Source organism: Elephas maximus, chromosome 25, assembly GCF_024166365.1.
Source record: "Elephas maximus indicus isolate mEleMax1 chromosome 25, mEleMax1 primary haplotype, whole genome shotgun sequence".
NCBI lineage: Eukaryota > Metazoa > Chordata > Mammalia > Proboscidea > Elephantidae > Elephas > Elephas maximus.
The window spans coordinates 19,249,487-19,268,868 of NC_064843.1; the positions used below are offsets into that span (position 1 = coordinate 19,249,487).

The window sequence follows — 19,382 nt, forward strand, 5'->3', positions numbered from 1 at the left end:
GCCCACAAACTGATGTTGATAGAAGGGACAAAGAGAAAAAAAAGAAAACACATGTCCTCGATAATGTCTTTGAGCCGTTGTATAAACAACCCTTGAACTACTTGTGGCAGACACTGTTCAATGCCTGCCCAATACCCACTCTCTCTTTCTTCCTTGTTTACAGAACCCAGATTTTATTTGGGATGGCAATGTGCCAGCTAGAAACACTCTGTATCCTGGACTCCCTTAGAGCTAGGAGTGGCCATGTGATCCAGGCCTGACCAGTGAAAATTAAGCCATATTCACCAAGTAAGGCTCCTGGGGCAAACGTTGTGGGCATGTTCCTCGCCCCTTGCACCTGAAGGTGGAACAGTCATCTTGCAACCACAACCAACCATGAGGACACGAGCCACATGTTCAATATGAAAGAGCAGAGACTTGGAAAAACCTGGATCCCTGATGGCATCCCCGAGTCATCCTATCAGCATTAGATGCCTACCACTGCATTTCTAGAAGCAAGAGATGACACAAATCTGCCAATGGTCAGGCTTTGTGTTACTTGCAGCTGAACACATTTCCAAAAGATCCACCACTCCATGTCTAAATTTCTGATGAAGTGAGAAGATAAGTCACTGTGAATTGATTTTTCCTGCTCCTTGTAGCTGAATGCTTCCTAGCAGACACCAGAGGTTGGCAGTCAGTTGGCTTCTGATAAACTGAGGTATTCCTGATCTTAGGCTTGAGTAGGATGGAGGGAGAGGACTGCAGTCTTGCTGTTCCTGGAAAGAGATGATGAAAGAGAGGCAATCTAATTTCTTGTGCATCTTTCTGACAGGATCCTTTGGTCTAAGCTAAGGACTCAGGGTCTACTTCCTCTTTAGATACAATCAATCCTTGTTATTCATGGTATGTTCTATAAAGTCACCACAAATCCTGAATTAGCAAATACAGAACTACTGTTTCTGGGGGAAATAAAGAATTAGGTTCTTGCGAGCCTCTGGTCACAACATTTTCATCAACTAGTCCATACATAACCTTGTTTTATGTGTGTTTCTGATTAAAGGCACCTTATTTAATATATATTGTTGATTCGTTAGCGTTGAAATCACGGCCAAAGGCAGTATAACTTATACCTAAACAAAACTTATCTAACGTATTTTCTCCTTAATACATCACCGACTTCTCGTGCTTAGCAACACTAGATAGCATTCCAGCACTATAGGAGCCCTTTGAGACAGTGAAATCACCAACAAAAAGCACAAAAATGAGAAAAACGTGGCCCTGAATAGACTGTGGAAAGGATACTTGTTTACAGTATGGGAGCTGAAACAAGAAGGCAGCACGTTGCCTTGTTCGACCTCACCTGGGAATGTGCACGTTGGGCAACTCGAATTTTTCAACAGCTCTGCGTATGTCTGCAAATGACCACAAAAGCAGGGCCAGTATTGATTTGGGGGTTACAACCAGGGCTTTGAACCAGTTTGTTCTGGTTTGAGCCCCTGCTGAGAATTTGCATGTCCACCACAGATATACTGAATCGGAATCTGCAATTTAACAAGACACCCAGGTGATTCTTATGTATAATACATTTTGAGAGCCACTGCTCTACTAGTGGTTCTCAGAATTGGTCCCCAACCAGCAGCATTAACATCAGCATCGCCTGGGAGCTTATAAGAAATGTAAATTCTCAGTGGGGGTCCAAACCAGAACCAACTGGCTCAAAGCCATCCTTACGACTGACTTTTAGCACGTAGGCAAATTGGCTAACGTGGACTACACAAATAATGAGGATCAACTGTATCTGTGACCAGTCCCAACTAATCTGGTATCTTTTTTCCTCCTGGAGGAACTCAGGGAGGCAAATTTACTCCCTGAAGCCCTCAGCTGAAGCCAGGACTCGAACCCAGGCCTGCCTGACTCTGGGACCATTTTCTTTTTTTCCTCCTTTCTGGGCCCCATCTCCTCATCAGCAGAACGAGAAGGTTACACAAGATTAAAACTTTTCAAAAATTTTGTTTCAAAGCAGACAAACCCCGTTTACAACTGAACTTATACTTAGCTGTCCAACCTATAAAAAAGATAAAAGAGAAACCACTTAGAGTGATCAGGGTCAGCAGGCTTGCAGGTTGCCTCCCCAGCCCCGTGGCCCACAGGCACCTCCATGCAATCCTGGCGGGGGAGGAGGCTTTTAGGAAACCACCAGTCTAGATTATCTCTAAGGCCTTTTGAAAAGTCTCTGAGCCCGAGAGGGGAGTCTCTGATCTGTTAAGCATTGCTAAAATGTTGTAAGAAAGACAAAGGAGCCCGGCAGGCACTTGACAAAACAAAAGCAAAACCAAAAGCCTAAAGCTTTTCCATAGGGCAAGAGACCATGGAGCCAAAAGTCACTCTCTCTTCCTTTTCTGACTTGCTCTTCCCTCCCCAGAACAACCACTGTGACCATGGCTTGGGTCTCCCGCGGACTTGGTGGTCTACCAGCAAGTGTGTAAATATGACGTCCCCTCCTCTTTCCTTAAAACACACACACACGCACACTCACACACACCCACACACACGCATTCTATGATCATTGTTTTGCGTCTTGTTGTTTGGGGGGGTAGCATTACGTCTTGGGGTTGTTCCAGGTAGTCCATAGACACCTGCTTCATTTACTTCAGTGGGCACACAGCTTTGGAATACAATTTAATTTGTATGGTTAGAAAGCCACCTATTCTTGGATATTCAGGTTTCTCCCCATCTTTTGCTATGTTGAAGAACGCAGCAATGAAGGCCCTTTATACATTGTGCACATGTGTTCATTTATACCAGTTGCTGTCAAGTCAATTCCAGCGCTAGGCGACCCCATGTGTGTCAGAGTAGGAGCATGCTCCACGGGGTTTTCAGTGGCTGGTTTTTCGGAGGCAGATCACCAGACCTTTCTTCCAAGGTACCACTGGGTGGACTCAAACCTCCAACTTTTGCTTAGCAGCTGAGTGCATTGACCCTTTTCACCACTCAGGGTCTCCTGTTATTTAAATGGTTTTCTTTTTTTTCTCTCTCCCTTCTTTTCTTGCTTATTTGCATTTTCAGATTTTTATTTCATGAACATGTCCCATTTGTGTAATAATTAAAAGGATATGTTTACAGCCCTTCAAACTTCAGCCAAGTTAGATAAACAGCCCCACGCACGAGCACAATTCCGAAGGAAAAAATTCGGCATCCGGTGCTGAGGCCCATTGGGTTGAGAGGTTGCATTTCTGGAGGGTGGCATGCCAAGGCCCAGCCCCTGCCTGCTGCAATGGCTCTGGGGTGTGGGCGGGGTCTGGTCTAGTCCTGGCTGTGTGACCTTGGGTAAATCTCTGAACCTGGCTACGCCATCATGGACTGATCACCACCGACCAGCCTCTGCTACATACGGCACAGACATGGGAGAGGCTGCTTAGTACCCCATTTCCCAGATGAACAAAAAGACTCAGGGAGATGAAGGTCTTGCCAGTCTCCTCCAGGTCAGTAGAGGAACGTCTGTACACTCAGGGCTCAGGACAGGCTGGGAGGCGGTGCAGGTTCCTCCCCATCTCCCCAGCAAACATCACTCTACCCACAAGCCCTTTCAGCTCTCCCTCACGGTGTATCCCCCATGTGGCCGCCTTTCTCCTCTACAGTGGTCACCCCAATTTGAGCTACTGCTATCTTTCACCATATCCTCACATGACTATCCAACCCACGACATTGTCTTATTCTCTTCATCACCTTTGTTACAAAGTTGTTCCATTCCGTCTATGCCCAATAGAATGTAAGCTGTATGAGGGTGGGGTGTCTGCTTCATTTCCCCAGCTCCCAGCATGGTGTCCAGCATTCAGGTGACACTTCATAAATATTTGTGGGGTAAGTGAATGAATGAATGGACTGGAAAGTGGCAGAGACAAGATTTGAAACCAGGTTTGCCTGACCCCAAAGTCACTCCTCTCAACCTCAACTAGGAAGTCGAGTGTCGGGGGGTGGATCCGATTGGCTGGGGGACTCTTGACTGCAGTTTGTGTCACAGTCTGTCCTGCTGGGAACCCTGCATCCCAAGGACAGACTTCCTGCAGAAACTTCTAGTAGGGGAGGGAGGCTAGCTACCTTCTCTCTCGTCACTGGGGGGCTTCTCTTGGCCTCAGGCCTTTGTTGGGGCCAGCTGTGCCCCTCCCCCTCCATTCTAGTTTTTATTTTTAGCAGCGAGGTTTTGGGTGCTGCAAACTGTCCTTAGGAAAAGTCCAACAAGCGGACACCGGAGGTGGTTTTGAAATCCAGTGGGAAAGTAGGTCAGGCCGGGCTGCTGGCTGGGGTCCAGGCGATAAAGTCTCCGTGGAAGCTTAATAACGTGAGCGGCTGTATCCATGACATAATTCATAACTGAGAGGAAATAGCAATTAAGGGGCAATTGTGCAATGGCGGGACAGCCTCCTTCGCAGCTCATAAAAGCAGGAGGAGGAAGAGGCGAAGCTGTCATCCCGGGGCCACTTGGCCAGGCAGGCGACCTGTGGGGATCTGAGGCTGAGTGAGTCTCCACATCTAGGTGTTTGTACCCATCTTTCCTCTCCTCCTCAGGGCTCGGGAAACTGGGAGGATGGGAAAGCCAGGGAGCCCCTTCCATGAGCACCTACTATGCGCCTGGCTGGGCTCAGGGCAGGGGCTGAGGCTGGGAAGGTCGTGCATTCCCCTGCGGCTGGAAGGTTTGGACACAGCTGCACTGTTTTGATGCTGCCTTGTCAAAACGGAAAACTGCTTTGTCAAGCAAACTGCACACAGACACCCCTGATCCTGATTCCATCTCTCCTCCTCCCCCTCCAGTTGCTGTGGATTTTCAGTTCCTCCTTTATTCACTTCTCTATTGTTGGAGCTTTCCACAAGCACTGTTTGTGTTTATGATTAGTTAAAATAGCGTGAAATCCACATCGACTGCTTTTCTCTTCCTAGATCAGAAGAGGCACGTACCTACCACAGGGTCTTTGCACTTGCTGGGTCCTCTGTCGGGAATGCTCATCTCTGCGTAGCCACGTGGCTCACCCCTCACTTCCTTCAGGTCTTGCTCAAAAGCCTTCCCATTGAAGTTTTAGCTGACCAACCTTTTTTAAAACAGCCAACCCACCTGGAACTCTATTTACCTTGACAGCTTTGTTTTTGTCTACAGGACTTAGAAGCAATTAACCCTCTACCTCTGCTATTCATTTATTGTGTTTGTTGTCTGCTTCTCCCCACCAGCATGGTAGCACCACAAGCAAATAGATAATGTTTGTTCATCTTGTAACATACCATGTTCCCAGGGCTGGGAACTGTGCTGGGAATATAGTAGATGCTCAGTAAATACTGGTGAATGAATGGGTGAATGTTATTATTATTGAATGATACAAAAGCTAACCATTTACTGGTTTGATTTGGGGCTGCCTCAGAATGCCCCAGGGTCCAACCCCTCTTGGACACCACCAGGGAGCAGAAGTTGGGGTCACCAGGGTGGGTTGGGCTAGCCCAAGGATTTGTAGCTGGCATCTGCTTGGACTGGTCAGTGCTCAATTTGAATATCAGTCTCCCCAGGCCCCTGCCTGGCCCATTGCCTTTCTGGAGCGCATTTGACCTCTTCTACTAAGATTTTAGACTCACTAAACCTCTGACCCCACCAAACCATGCTGGCACCTGAACTTATGGACATGAATCTTCTAGAACAAGTGAGGAGTGCTCTGCAGGGAAAGGGGTTCCTTGCCAAACTTTTCACAAAATTGTGCACACACACATACACGCAATCAGGAATACACACATCCCACACACACCCTACACTCACACCTAGACCTCAACCTGCAGACCCAGGAATCTGCACTCACACACTCAGACACGTACACACTCGTCCTGTCATTCACACACCCAGGCACGTGTCCACACACTCAAACGTACTTACACACTGAGCGATACACAAGTCTCCCCCACACCCTCACACTCACAGCACACAGACACCTACTCACTCATGCTCTTACACACACACACTCACTCACTTCTGTAAAGTCATGCATTCACACGTTCACATGTAGCCACTCCCACCCCTCCACACATGCACACAGTCCACTCCACAGTCACAACTCCTTGCACACGCACTGCCTACCCTTCCTGCAGGTGGTGGCCCCAGGGAGCTGGCCCTGGGCCGGGTTTGGGGAGGGGGGCCCAATTGTCTCACTCAAGATGTGCCCTCACCCTGTCCACCCTCTCCACTCTGATCTGGGCAGCCACGCAGCCACTCGGTGTGGGAAAACTGGACTTGGGCCAGCTCTGTAGCAGCGAGGAGCATGATGCCCACGTCAGCCCTGACTGTGCGCCTCCAGGCACGTCTGTGTGGCTCATCTGTCCCCGGGGCCTCCGCCCACTTCCTCCCTGTCAGTGGGCGGGCAGACCCTGCTGACATCAGGCAGTTTCTGGGCCTGCCTGGTACCCACAACAGAAGAAGGAAGCGATCTGTCCCAGCTGTGGGGAGCTGGCCCAGGAGCCCAGGATATAGCTGGTGGCCCCTGACCCCAGGTCCCCTGTGGATGGTCAATAGGGCTGTACAGGGGACCAGGGGCTGGGGCTGAGATAGCAGTTCAAGAGGGACTGGGCTCTCTGAATTAGCCCCTGAGCTAGGAGCAGCTTCCTCTTTTATCCTTGACCATAATAACAGTAACAACAACATAACTGATAGTCACTGAGCACTATTCTAAATGATTTCCATGGATGATCTCATTAAACTCTCTACTATTATCCATGTTTTACAAATGGGGAAACCAAGGCACAGAGAGGAGCCTGTGTTTGTCGTGAGCCTCCACTAGCAGCAGTCCTCACTCTGTGCCTCTGGTCTTTGTGAATCTTCACAGCAACCTCATGAGTGAGGCACTGGTGTGAGCCCCTTTAACAGATGAGGAAACTGAGGTACAAATGACCCAGCCAGGCCAGACAGCAAGAAAGAGGCAGAGCCAAGTGTGTACCTGGGTCCAAGGACTCTGTCTGCAATGCCAGGCTGTCTCCACACATGCTGAGGCTTTTGACAGTGGCCAACAAATCCATGTCCACTGAGTTGATTCTGACTCATAATGTCCCTATAGAACAGGGTAGAACTGCCCCATAGTGTTTCCAAGGCTGTTATCTTTATGGGAGCAGATTTCCAGGTCTTTTCTCCCACAGAGTGGCTGGTGGGTTTGAACCAGCAACCTTTTGGTTAGCAGCCGAGCAGTTGACCACTGTGCCACCAGGACAGGGGCAGGTGTGGGGATAAATCAGCCCGAGCTCAGCTCTGAGTCTCCAATGGCAGCAGAAGAGGCGCTAATGGGGGTCTTGGTGGCCATAGAACAGTCAAGAGAATAATACATTTGTCACAACAACAAACCCTTTTTACTATGTTAAAGTCAGTGGACTGCTGAATGCCCGACAACAGATGAATGAATAAACAAAACCTGGTACATACATACAATGGAATACTAGTCAGCCAGTCAGAGAAGTGAAGCCTTAACACATGCTACAGTACGGATGGAGCTGGAAGACATTATGCTGAGTGAAATAAGCCAACCACAGAAGAACAAATATTGTATGACTTCACTTATACAAAAAGACAAGACAAGGCAAATGTGTAGAGACCAAAGTTTATTAGTGGTTACCAGGGGCAGGAGGAAGGAGGAAAGAGGGGGTTACCAACGATGGAAAAATCGCATTGATTAAGGGTAGGGTTGCACAGCTGATTATTGTAATTGCTGTCAATAAGTTGTATACCTGTAAAAAGCTGAACTGGCAAAAGTTGTGTGATAAATTTACAGCAACGACAAAAAAAAAAAAAAAGAGTAGCTGCTGAGGCTGCTTGTGAATAACCAGACACTTCATGAGGTTTGGTTTCTTGGTTTGATGGCTTAGCGTCATGATTTCATGGGATGTCCCAGTTAATTGGCCTAATAATGTTTTTAGTGCTTCAGTGCTAACTCCTAGGTCATTACATAGTGCCTAGGGTCTTAAAAGCTTGCAAATGGCCATCCAAGGCATGGCAATTGTTCGCTATTCACCAGAAACAATGAGGAAGAAGGAACATTAGGAATAGGAGGGGGATATGGGCTATGCAGCTAACTGCCTCCGTGAATGACTGCCTCCTTTGCCACGAGACCAGTAGAACTGGATGGTGCCCAGCTATCATTACTAAACATTTTGATCAACGATTTCAGAGAAGAATTTCAAACCCTCATGGACTCTAGACTTTCTGGAGCCATGGAAGCTGGATGAACCCCTGAAACTATTGCCCTATGATAATCTTTAAACCTTAAACCAAAAAATCCCCTGAAGCGATCTTAAAATCGAACAATAGTTTAGCCTAACTAGTAAAAAATGTCTGCCTTGAGCATTATGCTCTTTTAGGAACTATCTACATGGGATCAAATTGACAATAACAACCCTGTAGATAGGAACCTTAGGGGGCAAAAAGTTCATGTTATGAGGGAGGAATGACACGGAAAAGGAAGGTGAGGGTGGTCACACAACTCGAAGGATGTGATCAATGTGGCTAAATTGTACATGTAGAAACCATTGAATTGGTATATACTTCGCTGTGTATATTCTCAACAACAACAGGAAAATAAATAAAACTTAGGGGAAAAAAAACAGAAACAAAGGAGAATAGGTAACAGAGATCATACACGGCCCAATGGCCTGAAATATTTATTTTGCTGATCACAGATATAAAATGTATACTTCTGTGTACAACTTGTTCATTCATCTTGACTACGTCATGACTGAGACCGATAAATGTCTTAAAAATGGAGCATAAATAAATAAGTGGGGTACAATGAACATACAAAAGAAGTCCTGGTGGCAAAAATGGTTAAGCACTAGGCTGTTAACCCAAAGGCTGGCAGTTCAAAACCACCCAGGGGCTCCGTGGGAGAAAAACCTGGCAATCTGCTTCTGTAAATATTACAGTCAAGCAAATCCTATGGGGCAGTTCTACTTTTTCACATGGGATATCTATGAGTCAGAATAAACTCGATGGCACCCAACAACAACAACAATGAACATACACCCAACAACAATGAACATACACCCAACAACAATGAACATACAAAAAAAAAAAACATAGTTCAGTTTGATGAGTTCTGATGGATGCTGTCAAGAAGCCACAGACCGAAACAAGATACAAAACATTTCCAAGACCCCCTCGCCGCTCTCCAGACAGTCCAACACTATGTCCAGCGCTGGGTAACCACTGATCTGCTTTCTGTCCTGTAGGCTGCTTTTGTCTCTTCTAGGGTGTCAAGTAGAGGAAATCACACACTACGCACTCTTTTGCCTCTGGCTTCTTTCACTCTGCTTCTTTTACCACCTGCAAGATTCACGGGGTTGTTGTTTAGATCAGTAGTTTGTTCTGTGCAATTGCTGAATGGTATCCCACTGCATGAATGTTCCACGGTTTGTTCTCCAGCCCGAGGTTGATGGACATCAGAGTTCTTGGCTGTCGTGAGTGTCCATGGACACAGAATGCCTACCTTGCACCAACTGCAGTCATGATGGTGTCTTTGCAGGCTCTGAGTCTGCTAATCCCACCACAGGTGGGCAGCACTGTCCCCACTTTGGAGTATGAGGAAGCTCAGGCTCAGAGAAGTCCCAGCAAGAAGCTTGAAGACACATAGCTGCAGCGGTCGAGGTGGGATGGGGATAGATAAGGACAGCAAGGGACGGATGAGGACAGAGGGAGCTGGCAAGGGTCCCCAGCCTCAGGATGCACATTTAAGTGGGACCTAAGCTGGAACACCTACAATAATAGTGGTAGCTCACCTTTATTTAAAAAAACAAACAAACAAACAAACCCGTTGCCTTTGAGTTGATTCCAACTCATAGCGTCCCTATGGGTCAGAGTAGGACTGCCCCATAGAGTTTCCAAGGAGCACCTGGTGGATTTGAACTGTCGACCTTTTGGTTAGAAGCCGTAGCACTTAACCACAATGCCACCAGGGTTTCCTCAGCTTTATTAGGCACCTAGTATACTCCTGATGGTGTTTGTTCTGCTAAACGTGGGCTTGCTATGAGTTGGAACCAACTCGTCCTTGGCTAGCACAAAAGGTAAGTGCTTGGCTACTAACCAAAATGTTAGCAGTTTGAATCCACCCAGAGGCACCTCGGAAGAAAGGCTTGATGATCTACTTCTGAAAAATCAGCTATTGAAAACCCTACGGATCATGGACTCCAGATATCCTGGAGCCATGGAGGTTGGATAAACCCCTGAAACTATTGCCCCGAGATAATATTTAAACCTTAAACCAAAAATATCCCCTGAAGTCTTCTTAAAACCAAACAATAGTTTAGCTTAACTAGTAAAAAATGTCTGCCTTAAGCATTATGTTCTTTTAAGAACTACCTGCATGAGATCAAATTGACGACAGCAACTCAAATGATTAGATAGGAACCTTAGTGGGCAGTGAGTTTATGTCAGTGGGGGAGGAAAGACTCAGAAAAGGAGAGTAAGAACGGTCACACAACTAGAAGAATGTAATCAATGTCACTGAATTGTACACGTAGAAACTGTTGAGTTGGTGTATATTTTGCTGTGTATATTCTCAAAAAAAGGAAAACAAAAGAAGAATATTGAAAGGTGAATTGATAACACTTTGCTGTAATGGCAGAACACAAAGTAAGAAAAGTTTTAGACGGTTTGTGACCATCTCTTTCTGATAAGCTTCATAAAGTAGGTGGATTTAAATACACTTTGAATCCTAACATTTTAGAACTCAGCTCTTGAATGAGCTGATTTGTTTTGTTATGACTTGAATGAAGAATTTGTATTTAAAAGAAAGAAGAAAAAAAAGAAACCCTACGGAGCACAGTTCTACTCTGATACACATGGGGTCACCATGAGTTGGAATCAACTGGATGACAATTGTTTTGTTTTTTAACGATGTTCCTGGCCTTGTCCTAAGCACTTTGCATGGATCAGCCCAGTCAGTCCTCCCAACAGTGGGCATTATCCCATTTCACAATTGGGGAAACTGAGTCATGTCTGGGGCCACATAGCTGGTAAGTAGTACAGCTGAATTTGGAGTCAGGCAGCCTAGCACCATATCCCTTTTCTTAACCACTAGGCTGTGTTGCCTCACTAGCCCCCATCTGTTGAGTTTGTGTTTCTAATGGGGTAGTTCAGTGCCTGGCTCAGAGTGCTTGTCCATGTTTGTCAAATGCGTGAAAAGAGATATGCAAGAGATTAAGGAACTTCCCAAGGCCACCAGGTTGGGACTTGGCGGAGCTGGGATTTGAACGCAGAAGGCTGAGTCCCAAGCTACTCCCTTATCCTCCCAGGTCCAGAGAAGGTGACTGTGACTGTCACGATGTTTAGGGCTTTGGTATGAAATATTCCCATCCTTCGCCACCCACAGGGGAGGGCTGGGGGCAAAAGAGATAGGCCAGGCCAGCCAGTGCCCTCCAGCCAGCAGGAGATGACTCATCAACCCCGTGATGACAGGTGACATTCCATCCCCTTCCCCGGGGGACTTTGGCCTGAGATAAAGGGAGCATCCTGCTTCTGGGAACAGGAGGGCAAATAGGTGGGAGAGGCAGGCAGGTCACTGCCTGGGGGGTTGCATGTCTGGGCAGGAGGGCCATGGGTTTCGGCCATCAAGTGGCAGTCTAGGTTGAAAGGGCTGGACTGACCCTCAAGCCTCACTTCTGGGGTTAGAGGTGCAGGCCTGATTGGGGCTTTTTCTAAGAAGCTGATACCCCTAGACTCTTCCACAGCTGGTCAGGGAAAAAAAACCCTTGTGCCCCTCCATTTTACCTTGGCATTTTTGCATGAGTCAAGAGGAACTTGAGTCAATCATCAAACACTCTTCAAAACGAGGTGTGCAGGGGCCCTGTGGACACTAGCCAAATCAGCTGTATTTTACTTATTTTTCATAACTTTTGAGTTTATTTTTTAATTTAAAAGAAGCCTCAACTATAGGAATAATACTTCAATATAGTTCTGTTGCAAATGACTCAAGCTGCACACTCCCCACTGTGAGCTCGCTGCATCTCCGGAATTGCATTTGGCTGCAAGTAACAGAAACCTGACTTCTGCGGCTTCGCTGATTTTTCCTGTGTAAAAGGAAGTCCAGAGATGAGCAAGTCAGGGCTGGTGGAGCCACTCAGGTATGTCACCAATGACCAGGCATCTTGGCCCCCCATCTTAATAAGTGACTTTCAAACTCATGGCCAAAGAGGGCCATTTCACTGTCTGGCATTATATGCACAGCCCAGCCAAGAGGACAGGGAAGGGGCAATGTGTGTGTACAACTGAGTCTGCCATTTTGATCACAAATGTTTCTCAGAGCCCCACCTGGTAAATTTCTAGTTACATCTCATTGGACAGAACTGAGTCATGTGGCCACCCCAGCTGCAAGGAAGGCTGGGGAGGTGATTATTTAACTTGGGTACATTGTTGCCCCATTCAAAATTAGGGCCCTTTTAGTGAGAAGACGGGGCGATGGATAATGGGGAAGCACTAATGACATAAGCCTCAGACTGGTTTCGTCACCTGAATAGAAACAGACTGTAAATATGGGTTTACTACTTGTCTTTTTTTCCCCGTCCTTTTTTAATAATATATCAGGGGTCTTGGTAGTACAGTGGTTAAGCCTTTGGCTTATGACCGAAAGGCTGGTGGTTCGAATCCACCAGCCACTCCTTGGAAATCCTATGGGGCAGTTCTACGCTGTCCTATAGGGTTGCTCTGAGTCGGAATTGACTCCATGGCAATAGTATTTTTTTTTAATAATTTTTTTTTTCAAGATTTGCCTTATCATTATTTTGATCTGCTGTATAGTATTCCATAGGATGGATATACTATGGTATACTGTATTTTTATGCAAATAACACACACGTTATACATTTTTCAAACCACACAACTCCCCCACGTGTTATTTTCACGAGCACACTACACCAATATTTTTTTTACATGTTGCTGACTTTAATTTCAATTTTTTTTCTGTCCAACAGATTTAATGTTACCAGGACAAAGCTGATGTCACGGAAACTTCATTTGAGGTAGGTATGTTCCTAAATCAAGTGCAACCAATGGTGAACAGGTTCATGATGGAAATGGGACGCCATGGTGAAACCAAAGAGTGTGGATGCACGAACAGCTAGAAATTAGTAAATAAGAAATGATCCTAGGCCTAGAACTACAAGAACAAGATGTCATTTATATTTTTTGTTTTCATAAATCTTAAACTGAAGCAAATTTTGATAATCAATGTCTTTGACATCAACAAATAAAAGCCATCAGAAGAAATTGTTTTCATCTTAAAAATAGGCCATTTTAGTTTATTCCTTCATTATTATCATCACCATTCAACTCCCAGAACGCTTCAAAGTCCAGTCTCTGATCACTATCGTTGAAACATCTCAGAGCTGCGTGCAGATGCTCTTTTGTGACTTCTGAACTGATGTCATCATCATCATCACTGCCTTCAAGGTCTTCATCTTCGCCATTGGTAATCTGCTAGTACACGATCCCAGCCTTTCTGAACCCATTGCGGATGGTTTCTGGTGTTATTTTCCCCTAAGCAGAAGCCACCAGCTTGCAGACTTCTTAAATGTCACCTGCTTCAGTCTTCCTGATGTTGTGAACTTATGAATCCCAGACTGCATCCATTCATCCAACTCTCTTCTCATGAACGTCTTAAACAAGTAGTTGACTGCTTTACCTAGCAGCTGCAGCTTGAGATAAGGCCACCAGGTATACGGGCACCAATTGAGTTAATATAATTTTGAACGTTATCTTTGTGACCATCTATGGCTTCAAAAATTAGTAAAGACTTCTTTGAAAAGAATCCCTCCTGCCTGGCCCTATAACATTTATCTACCCATGCTTTCATAACATCACAGTCCATCCATCCCTGCCTATTACAGTAAACAACCACACTGGTGGGCAGTTTTTCACGGAGTATCATAACTCTCTTGAAAATCACCATTGGCTTTAATTTTACCCCACTTGCAGTGCAACCGAGGACTATAGTGAAGCAAGCCGTCTTGTGCCCAGTGGTTGTAACGGCTACCGTTTTTGTACTGGTCCTGGTGGCCGGAAGGTTGAAAGATACCGGAACCTTGTCCATATTAATTACACAGCAGAGACACTGAGTTCAGAGATTCTTGGTGACGAGTTCTGCAGTAGTTTAACATCTTTGCCTCCCAGTCATCTGGAAGTTGTTGGCCTACAGTGGCTCTCATTGTCACGGAAAGGCCATTCCTTTTCACGAATATAGAAATGTGGGTGAAATCCACCTTGAAATCTGGGATTCCTCTTTCATTGGCCAGAAGCTTCGCTTTGATCTGAATTGTGTGGTTCTCCAACTCAGGCCATTTCACTTGGGGCCCAAGACCTGGCGCATTTTTACGGATTCACTTTTTCCACCGTCTTTATTTCCTTTTCTCCATGCGCCAGTGGCGGACTCTCCAACCCCCAACTCTAGCTGAGGCTCTGTTGCTTGTTTCTTCCGCCCTCGCAGCAACTTTCAGTTTATAGTCGGAGCTGTAGGACTTGCATTTAATTCTGCCATGATCCTAAAGGGGTCTAGGACTTAGATTTACAAACTGAAAAAATGTGCACAATATAAGCAATAACGGACTGGTTCTTAGTAAAGAGATAGAAAAATTCAAATATGAGGCGTCCAAGAAGCAAGGGTCTTTTTATATGCTGCAAGCATATGATCACATGATCAAGGTGACTTACAACCCCTGATCAAAGACATTGGTGCTAATAAGACATAATTAGACTCCGAAATAAGGAGACCTAACAAAGCTTAATGGTTTCCGCTTAAGATGATCTGATAAGGTTTCCGAGAGCGACCGCAGATCAATTTCGCTTTTTTTCCCCCACGATCAAAAGCCAGAGTCGGAAGACGACCGTGATACTGTGTCAATCAAATCGAACGGAGATTCCTGTTGATAGCCACTGGAAGCCATTCTTGCTGTGCAGGCTTGGCTTTGTTTATGCTTCCAATTGATAGCCCGTGATTTAAGGACAGGCTTCAGGAGGTTCAAGGTTCCGATTGATGACTCGAAAGCAACGGGAATGTAATTATCAACTTAAATGAATAGAAACAAATGCACAGTTTCAATTGTTTATTTTCTGGTTACCGGGGTACTACCAAACTCAATCCATGACTTTTTGACCATGGCTTATACCTATAGGAAACCCTGGTGGCGTAGTGGCTAAGTGCTACGGCTGCTAACCAAGAGGTCGGCAGTTCAAATCCGCCAGGCTCTCCTTGGAAACTCTATGGGGCAGTTCTACTCTGTCCTACAGGGTCGCTATGAGTCGGAATCGACTCGATGGCAATGGGTTTTTACATATATATAATCAATAGTAACATTTTGAGACTATTGAATGAGGGTGAACGAGGCCGCAGTTCAATTCTGGAAATGTCACGAGTCTGGTGCGGTATATGCCTGGGTGCACTATGCCAGAACTTCTTACACAATTTCATCATTTCTTCGAATTGTGTGTATGCGTGTGTATGCGCACACTATTTGCGAAAAACTACAGTAATTACCTAATGCCATGTTCAGGGATAGTTATTTTCCCCCCAAATCTTCATTATTATAAACAATGCCCCTTGGGCCTGGGCTTGAGCCTGCAGCGCTCCATCAGGTGTTTCTCCCTTGAGGTGAGGCTCGGGCTCCTGGGCTGCCCACAGGGGAGGAGCCCTCCCCCTACTCCCAGGAGAGCAGGGAAGGGCAAGTCCTCAGGGCTGGGCCCAGGGCCAGATAAACCTGGGGCAGGGCAGGAAGTGCGGTGGGCCCAGGGCCAGATGGGATTGGCATACCAGACTTGCCCCACCTGGGTACTGGCAGGGCCTCCTTCTGGCTCTGGACCCCACCCTGTCTCTGAGCCAGTCCCTGGGACCTCTCAGGTCCCCCATCAGGTGGAGTACCCCTGACCTAGTGCTTGTTAGGATACTGCTGGGCTAGACCAGCCTCACTGCCCCATGGACACTTCGACCAGGCTGTGAGCCCCAAGATCTTAGGTGTCATAGGTACCCAGAAAATGGGTGTGGAACTGAACACAACCTGCCTTAGTTTCCCCAGCTTAAGCTTCTGCCCTCCTCCATTCATTCCCAACAAACATTTATTGAGCACTTGCCATGTGCCAGGCACTGTGCCGGGAGTTGGGGATGCAGTGATGACCGCTGTCTTCTGGGAGCTTGCAGGCTGGCAAGCAGGTGGATGGTAACCAGACAACACTGTGCTCAGTATTGTGAGGGTGAGAATGGTAGGTATCACCAGTGTCCAGTAATGTGGACCCAGCAACGTCCATCATCTTCTGCATAATGAGAGAACTTTGGAGTGTTAGCAGGGCACATGGCTGCCCAGATAGTAATTACATTTCCCAGCATCCTTTGCAGCTAGGTGTGGCCATGTCACTAAATTCTGGCCAAGGGGATGCAAAAGAAGTGATACGTACCACTTCTGGGTTATGCCCTTAAAAGAAATCCCTTTCCCTTGTTCTGCTCGCTGGATTGTAGATGTGATGGGGGAGCTGGAGCACCCATTTTGGACTTGATTGGAAGCCATGGATTTAAGATGGCAGAGCAAACTAGATAGAAGGAACTCAGGTTTCTAGGATGCCCTTGTGGAACTAAAGCAACCGATGAGTCTTGGACCTTTCACCTCTGTACTGGAAATACAATACAACCCTTTTTGAGCCATTGAGGGTGTCTTTTATTACAGCAGCTTAGATTGTAGCTAACTCTTAAACCAACCAAACCCGTTGCTGTTGAGTCGATTCTGACTCATAGTGACCCTATAGGGCAGAGTAGAGCTGCCCCATAGGGTTTCCAAGGAGTGGCTGGTGGATTCGAACTGCTGACTTTTTGGTTAGCAGCTAACTCTTACAGAGGGGTAAAAAACACATGGGATGGGAGAGTTGGGGGTGGGGAGAGTTCCAGGCAGAGGGAGCAGAATAGGCCGTAGGAGCCCAGAGAGACAGCAGGGAGAGCAGGGAGGGTCCAAATGGAAGACAGTGGAAGAGATGGAGAAATGTGGGTGTGGATAGCGAGGAGAGCAGGGAATCTCGAGGACCAGCCAGCTTCTGGCTTGAGCAAGGTGAGCGACAATGGAGGAGGATGAGGCTGGGGATCTGATCTGGAGAGAAGACAATGAATTCAAATATGGTATGCTGGGTTTGAGGTTCCTATGAGCCATCCAAGTGTAGATGTTGAGTGGGTGGCTGGACGTGGGGGCCTGGTGCCCAGAGAAGCAGCTGTGATCCTCCCATGTGGAGTACTACATGTACTTCCAGGCCAGAACTCGCCAAATGCTGCCATTTGGCACACTTCTGCTGTGGTAGGCACAGTGGTTGCCCGTCTGTGTCTTCCTTACTAGCAGGGTTCAGTTTTGTTGGGTTTGCATCCTCTCCAGTGCTCAGGGACAGGAGCAGTACACCTCCTCAGCCTCAGAGTGAGTTATCAGAGGTCTAAGCCAATTGTGGTCATTCTCATTTCCCTCATCAGTGATTGGTTTAGAATTGGACATGCGATCCCATTTTGGCCAAGAGGAAGTCTTCAGGAGGGCTTCTGGGAATAATTTTCTTCCCTTATGAAAAGAGATACATGGGAGGAATCACCCCACCTCTTCTTTGGTTGATGCTGTAATGTCTGTGTGTGATGCCTGGAGCTGCGGCAGCCATTTTGAAGCCATGAGGAAAGGCTAAGCATGGCAGAGCTGGAGAATGAAAAGAAGGTGAGTGTTTGATGACATCTTCATGGCTCTGAATTAAACAACTATTAGATGAAATTATAAATCCCCCTCCTTATTTGCCACTGTTAGATAAGCGTTTTGTTCCTTGCACCTGAAAGTGTTCTAACCAAGAAAGTGCTTCATCTGCATTATCTCATTTAATCCTCTCATTTAATGAGGTTGGTATACTATTATAGCAATTTTACAGATAAAGAAGCAGGGGCTCAAGACAGTTAAGTAACTTACCTGTGGTCACAAAGACAGTAAGTTCCAGAGTTGGGATTTAGTCAGGCTGGTCTGATTCAAGAGTGCAACTGGGCTAAAGCCACAATCTCCTTTTAAGAGTCTTTCCCTTAACACGTTTTTAGTAGGAAACCATAGCCTTGTTCTTATTTTGCCCTGGAAAACTGTTATTATGGTTGGTGGGAAATTTAGAGTGGGCTGCGTTTCTTTGTACACAGTTAATGGCTTTGATTATATGTTTCTGGCTTCTTCACTCTGAGAAAGGCTGCCATTGGTTGTACAATATAATCAAATCATTTCTTATGTAAACAGCCGTCTGGCACAGAGTCAGCGGCAGCTCCATCAGCGAGAAGGTGAAAATGAAAACTGTGTTCCCAGCTCCGGAAAGCACTCAGCTATTCAGCAGGAAAAGATCAAGGGTTAATGACACAGAGTTGGGCAAAGGCTGCTGCTGTGACTCTGAGCATTATCAGGAGGCGGGAACAAAGAATGGTTGTTAAAAGGATTTGTTACAAAAGTTATTTCCTAATGCAATTTATGAAATGCTTGCCAGAACACTAGGCATATCCTTCGAAAGCACAAGAGAACTTAAGACAAAAGAGAGAGAGAGGCTCCTAAAGTCAATTTTAGAAAGGGTTAATATCCTTAATATGTCAAGAGTTCTTGCAAAACAATAGGAATAGGTAAGCACTTTATTATAAAAATGACAATTTTTATAATAAAAAGTACAAAAGGCCAGCAAACATATGAAGACAAGTTCCACCTCGTCAGTAATCAAGGAAATGCAAATAAAAACTACAGCAATGTGTCATTTTCCACCTATCAGATTGGCAAAGACAAAAAAAGATCAGCAGTTCTCAGTGTCACGAAGAGTGAGGGGAAATGGTGCTCATACTCTGCTGATGGGACTACACACGCGTCTCTAAGGGGCAGTCCTGGCAACGTGCACCATAATTTTCAATGGGCAGAAATTTTAAAGCAACGAGAAACTTAACTTTGGGGCATTTGTCCTAAGAAAATAATAGCCCAGCTATCCTCTATAGGCAAGGGTGTTCATTGCAGCATTGTTTATGTTGTTGTTGGTTGCTGTTGAGTCGATTCCGACTCACGGAGACCCCATGTGTGCAGAGTAAAACTTCCCCCACCCTGAGACCCCCTCTCTGGCTCTGGATGGGGAGCCTTGTTTTCTGTAAGCTGTTTTTTCACAAATGTGAGTTCTTCCTGCTCCCAAAGGCAGGAAGAGTTTCTGGACTACCTGGTCCTGGTGTCCCACCCCTTCCCAGAGATACTGAGTGTAGACCAGGAGGCTGCCTTACAAGGGGGTCCCAGGGTGGGAGTCAGTTTCAACTCGTGGTAACCCATGTGTGCAGGGTTTTCATGGCTGTGACCTTTCGGAAGCAAATGGTCGGGCCTGTCTTCTGAGGCACCTCTGGGCAACTTCT

The 19,382-nt window shown here is 46.2% G+C and overlaps 1 long non-coding RNA gene across 2 annotated transcripts; it reads left to right on the forward strand.

Moving 5' to 3' along the window:
- Positions 1-10,624: 10,624 nt before the first annotated feature.
- On the forward strand, positions 10,625-18,545 carry LOC126067231 (uncharacterized). 2 transcript variants are annotated; one of them, XR_007515364.1, is made up of 4 exons: positions 10,625-12,510; positions 12,955-13,002; positions 17,472-17,700; positions 18,253-18,545. It is a non-coding gene; the product is annotated as an uncharacterized LOC126067231 (long non-coding RNA). The 2 variants fall into 2 exon arrangements; XR_007515365.1 differs by having other exon boundaries at positions 10,625-12,108.
- The last annotated feature ends 837 nt before the right edge of the window (positions 18,546-19,382 follow it).